Here is an 18,665-nt window from a genome sequence, read left to right as displayed (position 1 = left end):
GAAACTTTGTTGCAATTATTGCAACCAAAAATGCTTTCATTTACAGCACCCTATCACTGATATACTTTAAAAAGCTGTAGTAATTTACATTTTAAAAAATATACATCACACATTTTGCACTTCTTTGTACAAAGGCACATTTCTGGACAGCCTGTAATTTACTTCAAAACTCCTGTTTTCTCCTGCTTCTTCTACCCGGCTGCAGTACTTTGACAGCCACAGCTGCTACTTATTTTTGCAGGTTAGGATTTCATACATGAAATATGTGCTCCATTTATAAAACCAGACCCAGTGTTCCGTCCATATATAAACTATTAATATGAACTGTGATGAACGCTATACGTTTGCAAAAATGTAACGTATGTGTAACGTACGTAATGTGTGTTGAGGTCTTTTTCAGTCAAGATGACTGAAGCCAGTCATGCTTAAGAGTGTGTGAAACTGTCTCATCATACCATTTCTTGTTGTCACCCAGATCAGCTGCACCTGGGCCAATATTATCAATTTGAACACCTGCCATGCTGGCACCTCAAGTTGGAAGACAATAGCAGCCTTGTTGGTATTCAAATGCGAGTGTCGCTGTAATGAAATGGATATTGTTGAGGCGGAAGGCAATTTGTCAGGTGGTTGCTCAGAAAATACAGATTTTGTAATGGAGATTGGGCTACAACTTAATTGGCCTGACGAGGTCAATAGGAAAGAGAGAGGAATTAGATTTGGAACCATCTAACTCAGATTTCAGTTTAGTGTTTAGTTTGAACTTTCGCAGCATTTGAAGCCACACTAATTGCTGGTTCTGACCGGATTACATAACCTCTACTTCAAAGCAGATGGTAATGATGCATGTGCGACAAAAGATTTAAAAAAGAACAGATTGAATATCACAATAGATCATTGTCCACCGCACAATGATGTCAGCGGCGGAGTTAATCGACCGCCGACCATGGTGTCTCAGGTGACATCACAGGCCTAAATTTAATGAAGCTTAGAGGAGTGATACATCAGTGCTGTGTTCTAGAGTTATAACACATTATGGTAATTGCCCTAAGAGTGGCACTCTAATTAAAGAGCTTCATTTTAGCTTTGATATTAAAGGTTGGCTACGTATCTAATCTGAATTTGATCAAATATGGAAGGATTTTTTATTTTGGCTTGTCGTTTTGGAGTCTCACAACTTCTGATGTGCTGGTAAAAGTAAAGGCTAAAGTAAAAACCCACATATCAAACTGTTCACAGAAGCATGACTGACCTGCTACACATTCCAAAATGCACTTTCAGCGTCGGCAACTAAGACGTGTCTTTGTGTTAAATTAAAGCTTTCGTGCAGGATTTTTAATGTCTCCTGCATTGTTCAACGAGTTAACACAGTGCTGATTAAACGAATCGGCCAACTGCCACATCTAGCAGCGTTTAAAATCTGGTGACATCTGTGTGCATTCAGGTGAGCAACCATAGAGGTCAACTAAGTGTATGAGTTATGAATGTAACTTGGGTTCTATGAATGCACCGTCCCTGGTGGTCAAGAAGAATGACGTAGAAGATAGGCAGAATCCAAGAAAATTACTGTCTGAATAAGAAAGTCAGCGACAAACGGGTTATAGTTGTTTTCGTGGCTTTTCCTTGTTGGAGAGCACTGAAAGTAGAGAAGTTCCCGGACTACGGCATAATGACAGCTCGTCATCTGGCAGAAGGGGGATTCAGTTCATCCATCTATTACCTATGACTGCTTATTCTGTATAGTATCACAGTGACCTGGAGCGTGGTATTGGGCAAGAGGCAGGGTACACACACTGGACAGGTCAGCAGTCCATCACAGGGCCAACACAGAGAGACGAGCTAAATTTACACTATGGCCAAAGCAGAATCATGTATACCATATAGAGCCATTAACAAAAGTTTTACTCTGCAGATTTAAGTTTACTGTTTGATGTTTCCATGAAATGTGAAGCTACAGCAAGGAGACAGCGTAAACACTGGAAACAGGTAGTATCAATTTTCTCATCTAACTCTCAGCAAGAAAGTCAATAAGCTCACCATGTTCCTATGAACTATTATTTTAATTATAGATAACAGAGTTTGCGTTAATTGTGCTGGCAATTAGCAAGCGCAAGCACATGATTGCACGCGATTTCCCGAATCAGCCGTCAGATTTCCCTGAACTCGTTTTTTTTCTCACCTGCACATCTTAGAGGTGCCAAAAGTAACACCGGCAGCTCGTGCGCCAGAGGGTGATTTCTTTTCAAATGACAACAATGTTGAAGACAAATGTCGGATTTTTTTTTCCCCGCATCCGCTGAAACTTTTACACCCAACAACCATTTCATATTTAGCGAAGAATAACTTTTGACGTCTTGTTGAAAAGTGATCGCTTTTCATTAGCTCAAGATCGGATCATGACAAGGCTGCACATTTTGTGACAATGCAGGAAAATTATGTAAGTTTTTAGGTTGAAGGCAATGAACATAGAAAGGTTTAATACGAATAGGTTATCTGTTGATGATCAAACATCCTGTGAAGAAATATATTCCTCTCAGCTTTTCACATCAGTCTCCTCATTTAAATAACAGTTGACATTTGGAATTTGAGGGCAGAGGGGGGGAAGAGGAGCTGCACAGTTTGAGCTTCTCTAATTTCAGTCAAACGAGCTGGAAGGAACCCAACCTGCTGTTCGGGGCTGAGTCCTCTCGTGGATCAATGGCCTCTGAGCCTTGATAATCTCTGGGATCGATTGGACCGCCTCATTGATCATTACTTCAGCATTAACCAATCAAACATCTCTCCAGTAAACAAACACTGCAAATAAAGGCAACCCCCGGAAGTCTGTTCCCGGAGAACATTTGACTGATGTGAGGAAAATATATAAACTGAAATTCCCCTTGGAAGGGAATATCAAATCATAAGAGTGCCTTATATTTCACTGACTTAATGAAATATGCATTGTAGCCCAGAAAGGAGGAAAACTGCAATGATTTGGATGCATTATGTATGAGGAGGTCCGCTGGCGAAAATGACACTGCACTGCTGAATAATCGCCATTTCACTATCACCACGGCACAATGAGATTCTGTTATTACTCCGCATCACTCAATTCATTTGGAAGGTGCATACAGTTACCATTTTGTATTTAGTGCCTCGCTTGTGTGTGCTCAGCGTACAGATGCTCACTAATGAACTAAAGAACTGACTGTTATGTGTCCTTTGCTTCCGCCACCCTCGACGACTCTCACTGTGCCACTGCGGGTTAAGGATCAGAAGAACTGCAGGTTACCCACAAAGGTACAGTTGTTTGGTGCAAACATTTATTGAGGTTTTCAACACAGGAAAGCAGCGGAGGCGAGTGGATTTTTGTACGGACCGGCGTCGGTAAACGCACAAGTAGTTTGGCTGTCATCACCAATGCCTGCTTTTAGATGGGAGACCTCTGGCCTGAAAAATAGAAAAAGAGAGATTTACTGTAAGTGCATGAAATTGTACATTATCAGGTTTTCCAGAGACGGATGCATTTACGGGAGTCTGAAAGCATGAATATACATAATCTGCCACCTTATTTGATGTCATTTTGCTGGCCGGGTGCCCCATTCCCCCCCCCCTCCAAAAAAAAAAAAAAGCCTATTGGGACTAAGATGATGGTAAAATCCATCATACATCTCCCAAAAGTATAGTAACTCCAAGACACTCCTATTAATTATTGTAGATTAACGAGTGCTTCATGCCCATTCACGGAGGGCTGGAGGCATCTTAAAGGGCCTATATTAGACCCCTTTTAAACAAGTTAATATAAGAGGTACACGTCCTCAGAAAGTGTCCTTCAAGTCTCAGCTCAAAATACCACAGATCAAACCCAAAACTGTGCCTCTACATGCGGACTTATAGCCCTGCTCCTAACAGGTGCTGGTGCCATAGATACGCAGGCTGAAACAAGGCAGGGGAATCAATAGGCTGGTAACAAAAATTCAGTTCAACCATATATGTTGGAACATGCTGGGGTGGTGCATATGTACTTATGATCGCCTAAGGATGTGCAAACCTCATTCAGGCACATTATGTTATTCGCTCATAGAATTGAGCGAATGGTCTTTTCTCGTATTTCGTGAGTCTCTAGACACATGATGAGGTTAAAGAACACCGAACATGGAAAGTTTCCTTTTTTAATTTTAAAGCGTATTAAAAATCCTTCTGTCGAGATGCAGCATATGTGATTGAGCTGCTTAAATTAGGCAGAATCAGGATTTCATTTACACAACTGATCTCCGCTGTCTTCTGTGTCTTTTACTGTTATAGCTTCCTATTTCTTCTCTTAATATTTAACGTGCACGTCATGATTTATGACTAGGCCGGGTTTCGCGATTGATGACGCGCACATTCACGCAACACATTGAAGAAAGCTGCCTCAAGCAACAGCTAAATGGATCAGAGTTTACTTTTTTACTAACTTCCACTCACTAATATGGATCAGGCAGCAGGCTGGAGGTTCTGTTTACTGTATATCGGGGCTCATTTTCATACATTTTTAAAGGTATGAAGCATTTCTTTGTGCACTGGAAGCTCTGTTTATTGCACACCAGAGCTCATTTTCCTAGATTTAAAGGTATAAATCATTTCTTTGTGTGGAAATGTATTCTCATGATGCGACGCGGCTTACAGATAGTTAAAACGCCAAGGAACTTTTAAGTGCACTGAGCGTCACCTTCAGCACCATAGAAAGCCAGCCTTCAGAAGCACTTAACAGTGTGGCCAGGCTCACTGTGCGGCACTGCCTTCAGGAAAAAACAAAACATGTGTAAATATAAAATAAAATTTAACAAAGGCCTGAACACACTCTTAACATCTAAGGGAGACTTTTACCAGAAAACTGGAACCTTGTATGCCGTTCCACTTTCTAAGCCTTGATGTAAATACTGTCACCGTAGGACATAACACGCTAAAGGCTGCCATTTGTATTCTTTATTCAGAGCTGGCCAATGCTCTTAACTCAGAACTGCATCACAACCCACAGAATAAACAGAGTCAACATTTGTTATGTAACTGCATTTTTAAACAATAGTATCCCAAATTGTATGACAATGAATTAATGAGATGTTCAATTTCCATGACCTGGACTTGTTCCAGATTCTTTATTTTAACAATTAACTGTTCTCACGGCCGATGATTTCTTCTGAGCTGCGGTGGTGCTCGGTTAATAAGTAGTAATTGGTTTGGCATATCTCAAAGCACAGAGCGCTGAATTCCTAAGTTCGGGGGTTACAAACCTTATCAGACCTGTAAGTTTTGCTTTATGACAACACTACACAAGAATTTGAGATTATTGTAAAGACATGCTGACACACTACACAATTTTCTTAGACATCCTGACATAAATACAAGTTAAGGATGCCACGCATGGTGTTCAGCATTAAAGCCGCGCTGCTTCCAACGTGTTGATATTTGCGCACAAATCTTTTGGACAGGAATTTTTTAAAAAAAGCAATTGCATCAAAGCAGGAGGCTGACTTTGATAGGCGCAGGCTCCAGTGTTTGCTACAGACTTGTATACCCCGGCGCAGCGCTTAACGCTGAGTAGCACAAACAATGAAATGCTCCAGGCTCAAACAAACACTTTTATCAGGGCCGTGTGCAGGGAGGAGTGTAATTTGATGCAGCATGTCTATCCTGGGCCCGTCTCTTTAAGGGGACCGGTTTCCTAAAGTGCACTACTCAGTGTTTTACAAGGGTGACTCCTTGCTGCCTAATTTAAACTCTGCACCACCCATAGACTCAGATGAAAGAGCTTCGCTGGCTGGAGTTCCTGGAGATGTCTGGAGCCTCCTCGACTTGCCTGGGAAGGTGTTATTTTCCATTTGACTTAATAAAATCTTACTTTAGCAGCTGCTGTTTTGTACAGGTTTGATTACACAGCGTGTCACTCCAGGAATGCGCAGAGTTAGATGTGTTTTGCCAACACCCTTGAGAGGGAATAAGTGATTTCTGATACAAAAGCCACTTTTTAAAAAAAAAAACAGCAGTCGTTGTGAAGCAAGAGGGGCTGCTACAAACATTTTTTTCAACCGATTAATCTATCAATTATTTTCTGAGTAGAGGTTGGCTGCAGCCAGTCAGGAGTGTAACATTAATGGGAACCTATGTTTCCTAGTTTTATATGTCTTTAAGTGCACAAACAAACCGATTCCAAATGTATCTGAAAGCAGACTAATCATACTAGTCCAAATACTAACGCTGCAGTCCTGTTTTATTTCAGGGCGGAAAGCTGGACATTCTCTGAGATACTCATGCAAAGCAGCCGTTCTGCTATGGCTGGTCATGTTAATTTAACAAAGTGTGCAGAGCACCGCTTTATTAGGTTTCTGTTTAAAGATTGGTACTGGGCTTTTGTGATAATTGGGGATGACTGTAATCATTGCGACAGCACATCGCAGCACCATTTATAAAGATATCAATGAATTATTGATTTGCATTATCTGTAAATACACCCATCAGCCATAACATTAAAACCACTGACAGGAGACGTAAATAACAGTGATCATCTTGTGACAATACAATGTTCTGCATTCATGTTGGTCCTACTTAGACATGTACCACCCACCCAGACCAGACCAGGCACTCCCACCCCATAACAATGACGCTCCTTGATGGCAGCAGCCATCCCCAGCAAGATGCAGCCCGACACAGGCACACACACAAAAACGATTTAGGAACAACTCAAAAAACATGAAAAACAGCACAAGGTGTTGACCTGGCCTCCAAATTCACTAGATCCCAAACTGATCAAGTATCTGTGGGATGATCCACAGAGGCCCCTCCCCTCAACCCATAGGACCCAAAGGGCCCCACTAACAACATTCTGTTGCCAGACACCACAGGGCACCCTCAGAAGGCCCATGTCCATTCTCTGATGAGTCACAACTGTTTTGGAGGCAACAAGGGAGACCTACACAATATTAGGAAGGTGGTCATAATGTTATACCTGATTGGAGTATGACCTCAATGATTTTAGAGATTAAAGTGTTTAACTGATTGATTTAATAACCAGACCTCCCTGGAAACGCACAGGTTGCATCAAAGCTTTGGCTAATAGCAAGCTGATTTTCCACCCGCCTCTTAAACACAACAGAAGAAAAAAATGTCTGGCATTCAGCCACGTCCCTAAATATCATTCAGAGGCAGCTTCTTCTCAGCCTGATCTCAGCCCTCCCGTGTGCCGGCATTTACATTTTTTATTTCCCAGTTTAGCCTCATTTGTATTTGCTCATTTATCACAGCTGTTTTGTTGGAAATATTATGATGCATCTCAGGTCGGGTCTTTGGAGGACCAGGGTCAGAATCTGTGGACTTTTATGCCATTTTGAAATTAGCCAATTCGTCTTGGCATAATCAAAAGGCCACAAGGAATAGGCTTCAGAGGCACTCGCAGATAAAAATGAAAGCCAGTATTTGTTTGGGGGCCTGCAGACATAGCTAATGGAGACAGATGTTGCATTCCGAGGTGTAAAGGAACTGACTGTGTGGCTTCGTCTCAGATGAGATCCTTGATAGACAGGCGCACCAGAGAGCTGCGTTCAGGCTTCCCTATTACTGGTTTCACTTTCAAGGAGAATAAGACGCTACCAGAAAAAAAAAAAAGGAGGCTTTTTTCCGCCACTGTGTGTCAAAGACTAGAGAGACATTTTTCCTGAAGTAACAATCAGGGGATCACTCTCAGTCGGCACAAGCAATCTTCTACCTATCTTGAATCATCCATCCAAAATGGGGCTTGACTGTACAGTAACCAATCTATAAACAACCGCAAACAAAAAAAAAGCTCTGCTGCTGTCTTTGGATTCTGAGATGAGATGCTTCTGACTGCATCCAGCTGCTATTTTATGCTGAGTCTTTTCAGTGCATGTGTGCGTGTGTGTGTGTATACTGCATGTGTGTCTGCGATTAGGGGGCTAAAAACCTGCCTCATTGGTATTCATGTATGCATTTGATGTCAAACAGTCTAAATATTAAAGACACCAGAGGGCAAAAGGGAAGAAATCTGGGAGCAGTCACTAGATGCTGGATTACTGATTGATTGTCCTCACCACAGTTTGGAGTGTATGAGTGCTGCATGCACTTACGCACACGTGTCTGCACGAGTGATTAGCTCCAGCACTGGCCTTGCTTTTGAGAGGACGACTTGTGCGTAGCATGAATATGTATATCAGTGCACACATGCTCGCCTCACTGCTGTGTGTGTGTCTGTGTGCCTTCACTCCTGTCCAAATGTTGAAATTCAAATAAGAAAATATCAAGGCGAGGATAACATTTGGTTGCTGTTTGGGTGACAGGAAAATATTGGCCCGGCAATGATATGCCTTTTATGCCATCAGTTTGAGGTATATATATAAATATATCACCCTTTCTTGTTCTCACTTACTCACAGACAAGACTCACACACTGCTTTTCACAAATTGCCTTGCCAAAGACCAACTCTCAGACAAATGCAGGCGTCACAAATAAAATCTCCAGTCAACTTTCTATATTAAGCTAAACCAGTGTTTCTCAAACTGTTGCCTTCAGTGTCGCCTTATTACTGTAACACCACAACTGAACTCAACAATAAGAAGAAGAATTGCTAGACTGCTAAATATATGTATATATAAATATATTTCGAATTAGGTCTGCAGTTTGTTGGGTTTACTTTATTTGCAAGAACCAGTGAGATACCCATCAGGTTGACTCACAAAACATATGTTGCCATGCAAACAGCTGAAACAGCTAGAAGTTAAGAGTTGATGCTAGCTAAAAGTAGTGTCTTAACAGTTAGCAACCTAAAAGTGGAGAACAGACACTAGTTCATTAAAAAGCGTTAATTGTTCCAGGCTATTGACAGGCACCAGGTTGCAAAGAAAAGGCTACCAAACCATGAGGAAACTCTATGGAAACTGTATGATATGACAAAAAATATATTATTAAATTAGGGCTGTCACAAATTCCGTTTGATGCCATCAACCCGCACCGTAGTTTGGGAAATCAGGAAGTGCTCAAAGCAGCAGTCACCCTGTGAAAAGCAAGCAGTCCAAAGTGCTATCAAGTAGTAACTCATTTTACCCTGCAGAGGGCAGTAATGCGCCCTGTAGCATCAAAACTGACAAAAATCAAAATTAATAAGACGGTGGACCGAGCAGAAACAAATGAGCAGAAACTGATAGTATCGGGTCTTTTGAACGGCAAGTTTGGCCTCAAAGCTCGCTGGTCAAGCACACAGCTGACAGCAGAGAGCCCTTGTAACTTTCATCAAAAGCAGACCAGGCTGGATAAATTGCATCATAGGCGCAGCATATTTTTGAGCATGCAGTGCCTTTGAGGTTATAGTGGAGAATATTCTGGAAAGCATTTGTCACTGTGCTGGATCGTTGCAATAATAAAGATAACACAAATTTGCATAAAGCTAGCTATGTGTCCATTCCCATGTTGAGAAAAACATATATATATATACATTTAAGGGAAATTTAGAACAGATATGCAAATCATGCAATTAATCATCACGAAATATTGTTATCTACAGGCCAAAAACAAAATAATAATTAAACATAAAAGAAATAAATAATTTTTAGCAAAACCAAGGTGAGCAAGCGGCAAATGCTGAGAGCCACCACATCCACAGTTCCTGCTGCATTGTACTGAGCATCACACTTAGTGTCTAAAAAGCCTTTCACTGTCTGTGAAGAATTGTTTCTGCCTGCTGCCAAGGACATGTTGCCGGAAACTGCTGGGAGGGGATACTTCTAATAAGGTGACACAGGTTCCTCCTTCAGCTGAAAAGAAAAAAATTAATAAATAAATAGCTCGAAGGATTGGTTAAATAGTGGAGGACACTGAAGCGCACTTGTTGATGAGTGTACCGAGACAAAAAGAAGGTGACACCGACGCTTCGTAGGCAATACGTGTTTCCGGAGGAAGTGAATGAGGATATTTTTTTGAGTGCTCTTACAGCTAGTGAATACCACTGGTGCAAAACTATTTAAGTCTGCAAAAACCTGAACTACACACCACTACGCCTCAACACACATAGCTACTACAGCATCCAGTCTAGAATTCAAACCTAACCTATTTAGAACAGGCCAAGTGGAGTCAGTGAAGAGGAATCTTTAATCCAATCAACATGTTGTGATTCTTCAACTGATGGTTGTCTCAGGCTAAAAATACACAATGCACAGACACAGAAACAGCTGAGGGAAAGGACAACAAGTGGAAGAAGGTATGGAAAAGGTATGAGGTCCCGTAAGGTGAACACACAGAAGAGCATGAAGATGGAGAGAGAAGAAGGGGACTAATGGTTGTAAAAGGAAAACATGTCCCTTGCTTCATTTTCTTTTTTTTTTTTTTGACTTCGCAAAATGGCTCTGGTGAACCATAAAATGCCGCAGCGCTCACCTCTCACCCCGCTTTGTGTCTAACACAGATCGGGTTGCGACGGTTTGACACCGATAGGCGCCCTCACCGTTTGTTGTGGAGTTCCGCTTATCAATGGCTGCTGCCGTCAGCCTCGATCCCACAAGCTCACTGGAGGCGCACAAAAGGAGGCAGAGAGAAAATGGCATTTGAAATTCGGAGAAAACAGAGCGGCACAAAGAGACCGTTGATGAAAAGCGTTGCAGAATTTAAGAGGGATTGAAAAAAGGTCGCACTATTTCATTTCAAAGGCGATTTTTTTTTTGTTCTCTGCCTTTGATGCAACTGAAAGGAGCTTCACTTGATGACAGAGAACAGAATCGATTTGTAGGGTTTCCTTTTTTTCATTATTAATCCCACAGCAGCAAATAATCCTGCAACAAAACTAACCTTCTATCAAGAAAAAAAAGACAATTAGATATTTGTCACCCGGCCTATTCCTTTTTCCTTCATCTTTAAGTTGTTATCCATTTCATCATTAGTCTGCGGCGTTGAGGAAGTAATTCACCTGATGTTATATAAAAAAAATACTGATGTTTTACATTTCTAGTGTGTGGAGCGCAGTGGTTTCCAACCTTTTTTACCAACCTTAATTGTAGCTAAGATCACTCCCAGCTAAGATCACACACACACATGAATCTGTGATCATACTGCAGCCAAAATTATCAAAACTCTCATAAGCTAGCTTCTCACCACAGAAGACACATTCTGGCCAAGTCTGTCCTGTTGTTCATTAAACCAGAGTTAATGTAACTCCTGAGAGACAGCTTACGCCCCATCCACATATAAAGTGGTTTGTTTGTCGCCCCTGGCTTTGTACTTGAGGACTGGTCGCTAATGGATGGTCCAGATTGTGGTTGTAAACCAAGCATACCGCAAACATGTTGTGGACAGGAGCTAGCTCTTCTTGTTGTCGCCACTCTCTGTTTGAAAAGACAACAACGTTCCAAGCCCTCTGGCGGCAATTTGGTAGTAGGAACCAAAGCCACGAAAGACGTTTCCCTTTGTTAAATGTTTGGGCAACTCTGTGTTTGTGTCTTATTTCAGTCAACTGTATCAGCCACTTTCGCTGGCAAATACCTCAGTCTGATTGCCTCAAAGTTCAGATTTGGTACCAAACTACTTTCGGTCACCAAAGGTTTTTCTGCTTGATATCACTTGATATCACAGCTCATTGAACTTCATTAACATCGCTACTAGCTTTTACTGAGAGCCCAAAATACATTTTAAGTATTTGTACATATTTTTGATTATTCAGTGTGTCATTTAGATTTAACTTAACACGTGAATATCTGCTTTGATGCGTACCTCACACCTCCCTTGTGATCCCCTACAGAGGGCTCGATCCCAAGGCTGGGATTCGTGGGTTTAGAGTAAAGAAAATATAAGCTTAATCACTTTAACAACTAAAATGAGTACATTTTAAGGCAGGACAACAATTATATAAGCTTCCACACATATGGTCAGGTGTTGTGTCCAAGAAATGTGAAGACACACGATATCACAAAACAACCTGCTCTCTCTGTGGGACTGTTCACCTAAAACATTTGGGAGCCGCTTCTCTGTTTCTTTGTTCGAATGCTTTGACACCTAGACCCCATAGTAGGCATGCCAGCTCCCCAACACGATGAAGCGCTTCTCTTAAAAAGTGATATCTAATTCAAGGAAATATGTCCTCAAGTGTGTGTTCAGCAATTTTTTAAATCATCATAAAATAATGATTATCTAACCAGTTTTTGGCTGAACTTCAGGTTTACCAACAGACCATTGTCATGTTAATAGTATTTCAGACTTAATTACCTTGATGAGTAACTTCCGGTAACAGTCAGTCCTACAGTGGAAAGCAAAGGTGTTAATTTATATGGGAGACGGACGTCTAAAGCACCACAGGACTAAAGTAGCGCAAGTCTGAAAATAACAAGTTTTAAAATCCAACCCAATTTGATCAGATTGCATGCCACACTTAAGGAGAAAACTCCCATATGCTCCCTGATGTCAAACATGCTACAAGATTTGAATAGAGCTACTCACACTAAAAGATATTATGTAATATGTTTTGTTGTGACAGATCAGGAAGCAGTGAATGGGACATTTCAAATGATTCTGATTGGGTGAGAAACTGGTTGGGGACTGCAGTCAACATGGTTTGTCTATTCATCAGCTAGTAGATTTTAAATTTCAGTGTCTGTTTACAGTAGCATACGAGGTATTGTTATTCTCAAGGGCAAGAACATTTACTGTTGCTTGACGGCGCCGTCGGCTGCTCCGAGTCGTTTCTCACATTGGCTGCTGCGAAAATACTGATGCAATCATGCAGATTTAAAATCCTGAGAATCCGACATGTTTGATATTAATTGGAGGTGAGTTTGCAAGCAGTTTGGTAGATTTAAGAATGGATCTTTAAACCTCTCACATTACAAGGTAATCGGGGCCAACCCTCATTGCGGAAATTTCTCTTACGATTATTGGACGGGTTGAATCTGGAGATAAATTGGCCCGAAACCTCTGCAGTGTAATGAGAACCGTGAGAACCACAGGGTTTTTTTTTAACTTTCAGTGGCAGATTAGCATGCTTTATCTTAAAATATATCATATTTAACCTAAAATCACTTGCTGCAGGAATTTGGGGAAATGGCGTGTAGGAATAGGCTGATCTGGATCGGTCTGCAGCAAAAAAAATAAAATAATAATAATCAAACGTACATCATTGACTGGCAGGCTTTATGATTTAAACTGAAAATGTAACATTTTGTACATTGTACAGTTAAAGGGGACAATATGTTTGTAATTATAAAATAACAACAGCACTGTAAGACATTTTTGTACCCACCCATATATTAGAAATCCTGACTGACTGGTTTTAAAGACACAACTTGCCATGGACATTCCTCATTTGTGCAGAACAAGACATATTGAGAGAACACGAGTGTGATTTTTTAAATGATATTATTAGGAGAATTATAATTTCTCCAGGCTCTCATTCATGGGGTCAGATTTCAGCCCAAAACAGGTGAATGGGGTTGCGGTACAGTCAGGTCAAAATAAGGTATTGACTTTGAAGCTATTATTGACAGCTCCTTTCCTGGGGCTTCCAGGTTCTTTGTGGATGTCCACATAAATAATAAGGATGTAACAGAATGAAAAGATTTAGAACAAACCTAAACAAGCAACATATTAGCACCTGAGTCACACTTTTTAACATGCAAGCTACAGGTAACACTTAAAACTAAATCAAAACAGAGGATCAGATGAACACTGTTTATATTTTAAGCATCCCACCTTTTGTCTTTCTCCTCTCCTGCAATTTTTCCCCTATAGTTTCCTCCCATCTATCCCCTCCCCTCTGTCTTCCGTGTGAAGAGGTGGGTGGAGGCGTTCCACATTAGTGTGAGCAATGCGCCAAGTTTTGCCGTGCACCTCCATGCACCACGGGGTGCATGTTTGCTCATTTAGTATGTCAAGACATGAGGGAAAACTGTCACCCTCTATCCTACTGACTGTAAACATCAAGGGACCATGTGATCTAAAGAGGATATGCTGTTGATTTCCCCCACATAGACTTTATTTCAGGAAAATCAGCAAGTAGTAAGTTTGGATGACTATTTTAGGAGCCAAAATCCAGCGATCTGCTCCTGAGTTTCAGGACTCCTGCCAGAAAACCAAAAACCCCCGAAGGCTCTCTCTTTTTCCACTCATTTACTTCTCTCTCCCTCTCTTCTGGTGCCATGTAAGTTTAAAGAGCTTTGTTAAATATTAATAAGAGGGTTTCATCGACTCCGTCAAATCTTTACTCATTTCACCACAACAAGGCATATTTCTGCCTTCTGCTAAAAAGGAGAGGAGGGGGGAGGAAGAGGCCGCCGTGAGACGCGCACGTTCTTTGAGCGGCTATTAGGCTGTCTGTTTGAAGCTAACTGAGCTACGGGCCCCTCTGGCAACTGACGTTCACCGCACAAGGTGAACGAGGCCAGAGTTCTTTTTAACTTTTCCCATCTATCTGATGTATGATGCATCACAAGCAGACACGGTGGCGCTCAAAGGCAACGCTTGGCGTGGATAAAGACAAAGCCCTCTGTAAATCTGCTTCTTACTCACAGCGATTAGAAATTATGCGTAAAAATTACCACAGCTGGGGCACTTTTGTGTGGGGAACAATCATTGTTCAGTGGTTTGAAGGTGGAAGCCACACACAAATAGACTCGAATGCACGCCGCACTCAGCACAAAATAAGCTGATTTAAGGATAGTCAATCGGTATATGTGGTTATTGTTTATTGTTAATAAGAATAACGGTAAGACTTGTGACTACATGGACTTAATTCAAATGAAAGAGGTGTATCAATGGAGACACAAACTGAATGGTATATTTGTCCTGTTGCTTGCTGCTTATCTGGAAGATCAGATAGGGTGCAGTTATCACCTCTTTCTTCACTTCTAACAGGTGACCGAGAGCTTACTTCTATAGATAAAACATGTTATAGATGGGTGATTAGCAGCTAGGTCTGTGACTACAGAGCCACCTACCAACATAACTGGTAGCATAATGTTTTTTCTTTTTGTGTGTGTGTATTTGGTGAACACAAAAAGCTCGCTTCCTCAGTAAAAGGGTTACTTAACCTTCATTTGAAACTAAGCTTTCTCCCAATTACCCCTTGTAGTATCTGCTCATTCAGTTTTTTTGTTTTGTTTGCTGTTTTCTCCGTCGCTGCTTTTACCTCGGCACAGAGGAGGTGAATTAAATTTTGTTTGTGGTCCAAAATATGGCTTTCAGTCACTCGATAGCGGCACGGATTTCCGGAAAAGAATGGTTCTGTTAATCTGGATAAGAGCTTGCAGTGAATAGTTTTTGTTGTTTTTTTTCATTTGAAGTACTACTTTTTTTCCAATTAGTTATTTGCTGGAAAATGATTTCTCATGGGATATGAGAAAACTAAATTGCAGGTTTTATGTAATTTGCCCGAGCAGCCTCTTTACACCTGTTTTGTTTGCCAAATTCAACACTTTATAATGTCAGATTTATTGATGTTTAGAACCTAGACTCAGTTTTTAAACAGGATTTTTTTGAAAGCGTCATTACTTACCTGCACCTTGGCATGTCATTTGTGTCAATTAGTGTTAAGGTTGTGTTGTCCTTGTGGGCTGATTGTAAGCAAACAAGCTGTTGAGAGAGGTCCCGATGGCCATTTCTTTTACAAGCTGCCCACATTGATGGCTTTCTTTTATTTTTTTCCCCCTGTCTCATGGATGTCGGATTGAAGAGATACTATTTAATACATAACCAGTCTTCACCTGTCATGTAACACCTTGTCCTTCATACTTTCTGCAAAACTGCAACCCAAACCATATTTTACATTTATTTATTCATTTAGATTTTTTTGTTTTTTTTGCACTTGCTTGTGTAACAGCATTGATTTTATGAAAGGCTGTAGCTCTCTGCCAAAATACCTCTAGTGCACAGCACAACTAGCTGACCACATCTAGTTTCAAACCCACTACACGGGGCACCACTGTAGGCAACATGCACATTTTCTCTCTTCCATTTCCCCCCAGGAAGTTGGATCATCAGGAATAAAGGTCCAGAGATGCTCAGACACTGACACCAGTTTGGTTCCGTGTGCTGTTTTTGCTGCCGGTTTCACTTTGAGAGCTCTTTTGAAAGCATAACGTGGGTTCAGCAGTTTCCGAATGCTAACGCCACACCACTCCAGAACATTTACCTGCCTAACCGATGGACAAATAATGTGCCTCTGTCCATGAAACAAATCTGGATCTGAATAACCTCAAAGGAAATCAGTGAATTCAATATCCATTTATATAATTGTAACTTCAACATGTTTTGAGAAAACAGCTAAAAACAAAAAAGAAACAAATCTCTCCGTATAAAATCCTGTATGGACCTAATTGCACATGACGAGATAGGCATAGATATGAACTCCTCTGCAAACCCATAATGCTTTGTTTTATCGTGTAGACACCCAAAAAGCATTTACATGTAGCTTTGCAGGCCTATACTACCAGGTTGAGATGGCTGACCTGAGGTCATTCAAGTGGGAATAATGTTAAAAATGTTGTAGCGTCACGATACTCCCTCTTCAGCCACCTTATACCACTTGGAGAGCTTGCAGCAGCACCCACACAGGGCTCACATCCAAGACCGGACAAGAAATGTGCACAAATCAATCAAGCACTAATGTGACCTTAAAAGACCTCTTCACTGAGCCGCCCCATGCAGAATGCATCATCTTAAAAGTGGATAATTATGTATATGCAATGGTGGAACAACAGAAAAAGCCATCTGTTCTGCAGCTCTGCCATTTCCCATCGCCTCGTAACGGTCATAGGACTTATTATTAAAGACAGCCTGCCTCCTTCTCAATTAGGACAGAACAGACACAACATTTGGTGGCATGAAATTCACTGTGACACCACTTGCTACCGGCGCCAACAAAGAAAAAAAAAGGGGGGGAAAGAGTAAGTGTTTGGCTTGGGGAATACAATATGATGGAGAGGAAGGGTAAGGAGTGGGAGGAAAGATGAGGAATGATCCCTGATTGTGCTTGTCTTATGAGGGGCATCCATCAGGAGTGACATCCGGACAAATAAAACCCCCATTTTCCCCCCGTATTCAATTACATAGCATGAGGCAAGTTTCACACACAAATGCACATAATACACACCAATGCATATCCCCCCTCCCTCCAAACCAAAAACAGCTCATGCACAAACCCATACGTCCATACAGGCGCATGCACAGTATAACAATCTAATGGGACTTATGTTTTGCGTCATTGTAGCCGAAGATTGGTTAATCTGTTCTGAGGAATATTTATTGCACAGTGGCGGCACTTTTATATATAACGCAAGCCGACAGTTCCATGAAATAAAATAAGAATCAATGAAGAGCCGAGTCGCAGCTGCAGCATGCGTGCACACACGAGAAATTACAGTTTGACGTCAATTCAGCAATGCAAATGAGAACTTCAGGGAGGAACGGGGGGAAAATGTGATTGTTAGCAGCCTCACCTGTTGGAAGGGGAAACGGGAACATCTGAATCCTGGAGGACAGTTGGCTCGGTGCGCCTGGGCTCCAAAGTGCTGGAGGATGAGAGAAGATTAAACAAGCGATTAGACGAATATACACAAGTGATTGAAGCAAGGGGAGAGAGTAGAAGTTGGAAAAAGAAAAAAAGAAAAAAAAAAACACATAAAAAATATATACCTGAGGATGTGAAAGAAGGGAATCAATGTTAAGATGAAAGCCAAGAAAGTGCCAGAGAGGAATAGGACTGAGGTATTCCTTTGCTGATAAACAGTCTCGCCGTGTTCGGCAGCTTTGCCTTGGCAGACCGAATGAATAAGTAAAGAGATGAGTTCAGAGAGCTGTCTGTGTGTAATATTTCAGCATTACAATGAAAGTAAGGTAAAAATGAACCTTTATTTATTATTATTTTGGAAAACAATTTGTACAAATTGCTTTGGAGGATTTCCACAAAGAAAAGTAGCAAAACACCTACACTGCAATATCACTGAAAAGCCAGTGGTGCTGAAAAGGCTTATCACAGTAGAATGATGTACTGCTTTGATGCTGAACACAGTTTCTTGCCGTGGTTAAAAGGCAGAATGGAACAGATATCAGTTATATTTCTATCGGCTTATACTTGTACTTATTTGGGAAAGATTATAATTATGTGAAAAAAATTGGAGCGTTCAGCCCCAAGATGTGAGTTTCCATCGGCGTGTTTTGATTCACAGTTTCTAACTGAATGGAAAAACGGTGTAAATTTGAAAAAAAAAAAAAGAAAGAAATCAGAATGACAAATACAGTGGACAAATGGTTAAATGACTGGTGCAAGGATACATTTAAAAAGTGACAAAGAGCAATGTAAATAGACAAATGAATCACGGCGGGTATGAAGCATGCATCCTAGAACCGAAGAGAGCCAACACTTAGGTCACATGATTCCTGGAAAGACAGAATAAAAACTGCGACAAACAAACATATCACGTCTGTGTGGAGCATGTGGGGACTGTGACTCAAATTAATACACGAGACCAACATAAATGCCACATTTCCATAATGCCATCTATATTATTTTTCACCATTTGTGACAGCCTCCCTTCTCCTTAACTCATATTGTGGCGGGATCTTCTTCTATGGTGGTTTTAAAGGCAACTGACTCCACAATCAGGTCATCTTGATGAACTTGTAATGTGGTTAGTGGATGGAATCGCATCCTAATTAGGATTTTCTTC

The sequence above is a fragment of the Chelon labrosus genome, assembly GCF_963514085.1.
Source record: "Chelon labrosus genome assembly, chromosome: 16".
In the NCBI taxonomy this organism is placed as follows: Eukaryota; Metazoa; Chordata; class Actinopteri; order Mugiliformes; family Mugilidae; genus Chelon; species Chelon labrosus.
The sequence above is the reverse complement of the archived record's forward strand: the minus strand, read 5'-3'. Positions refer to the sequence as shown.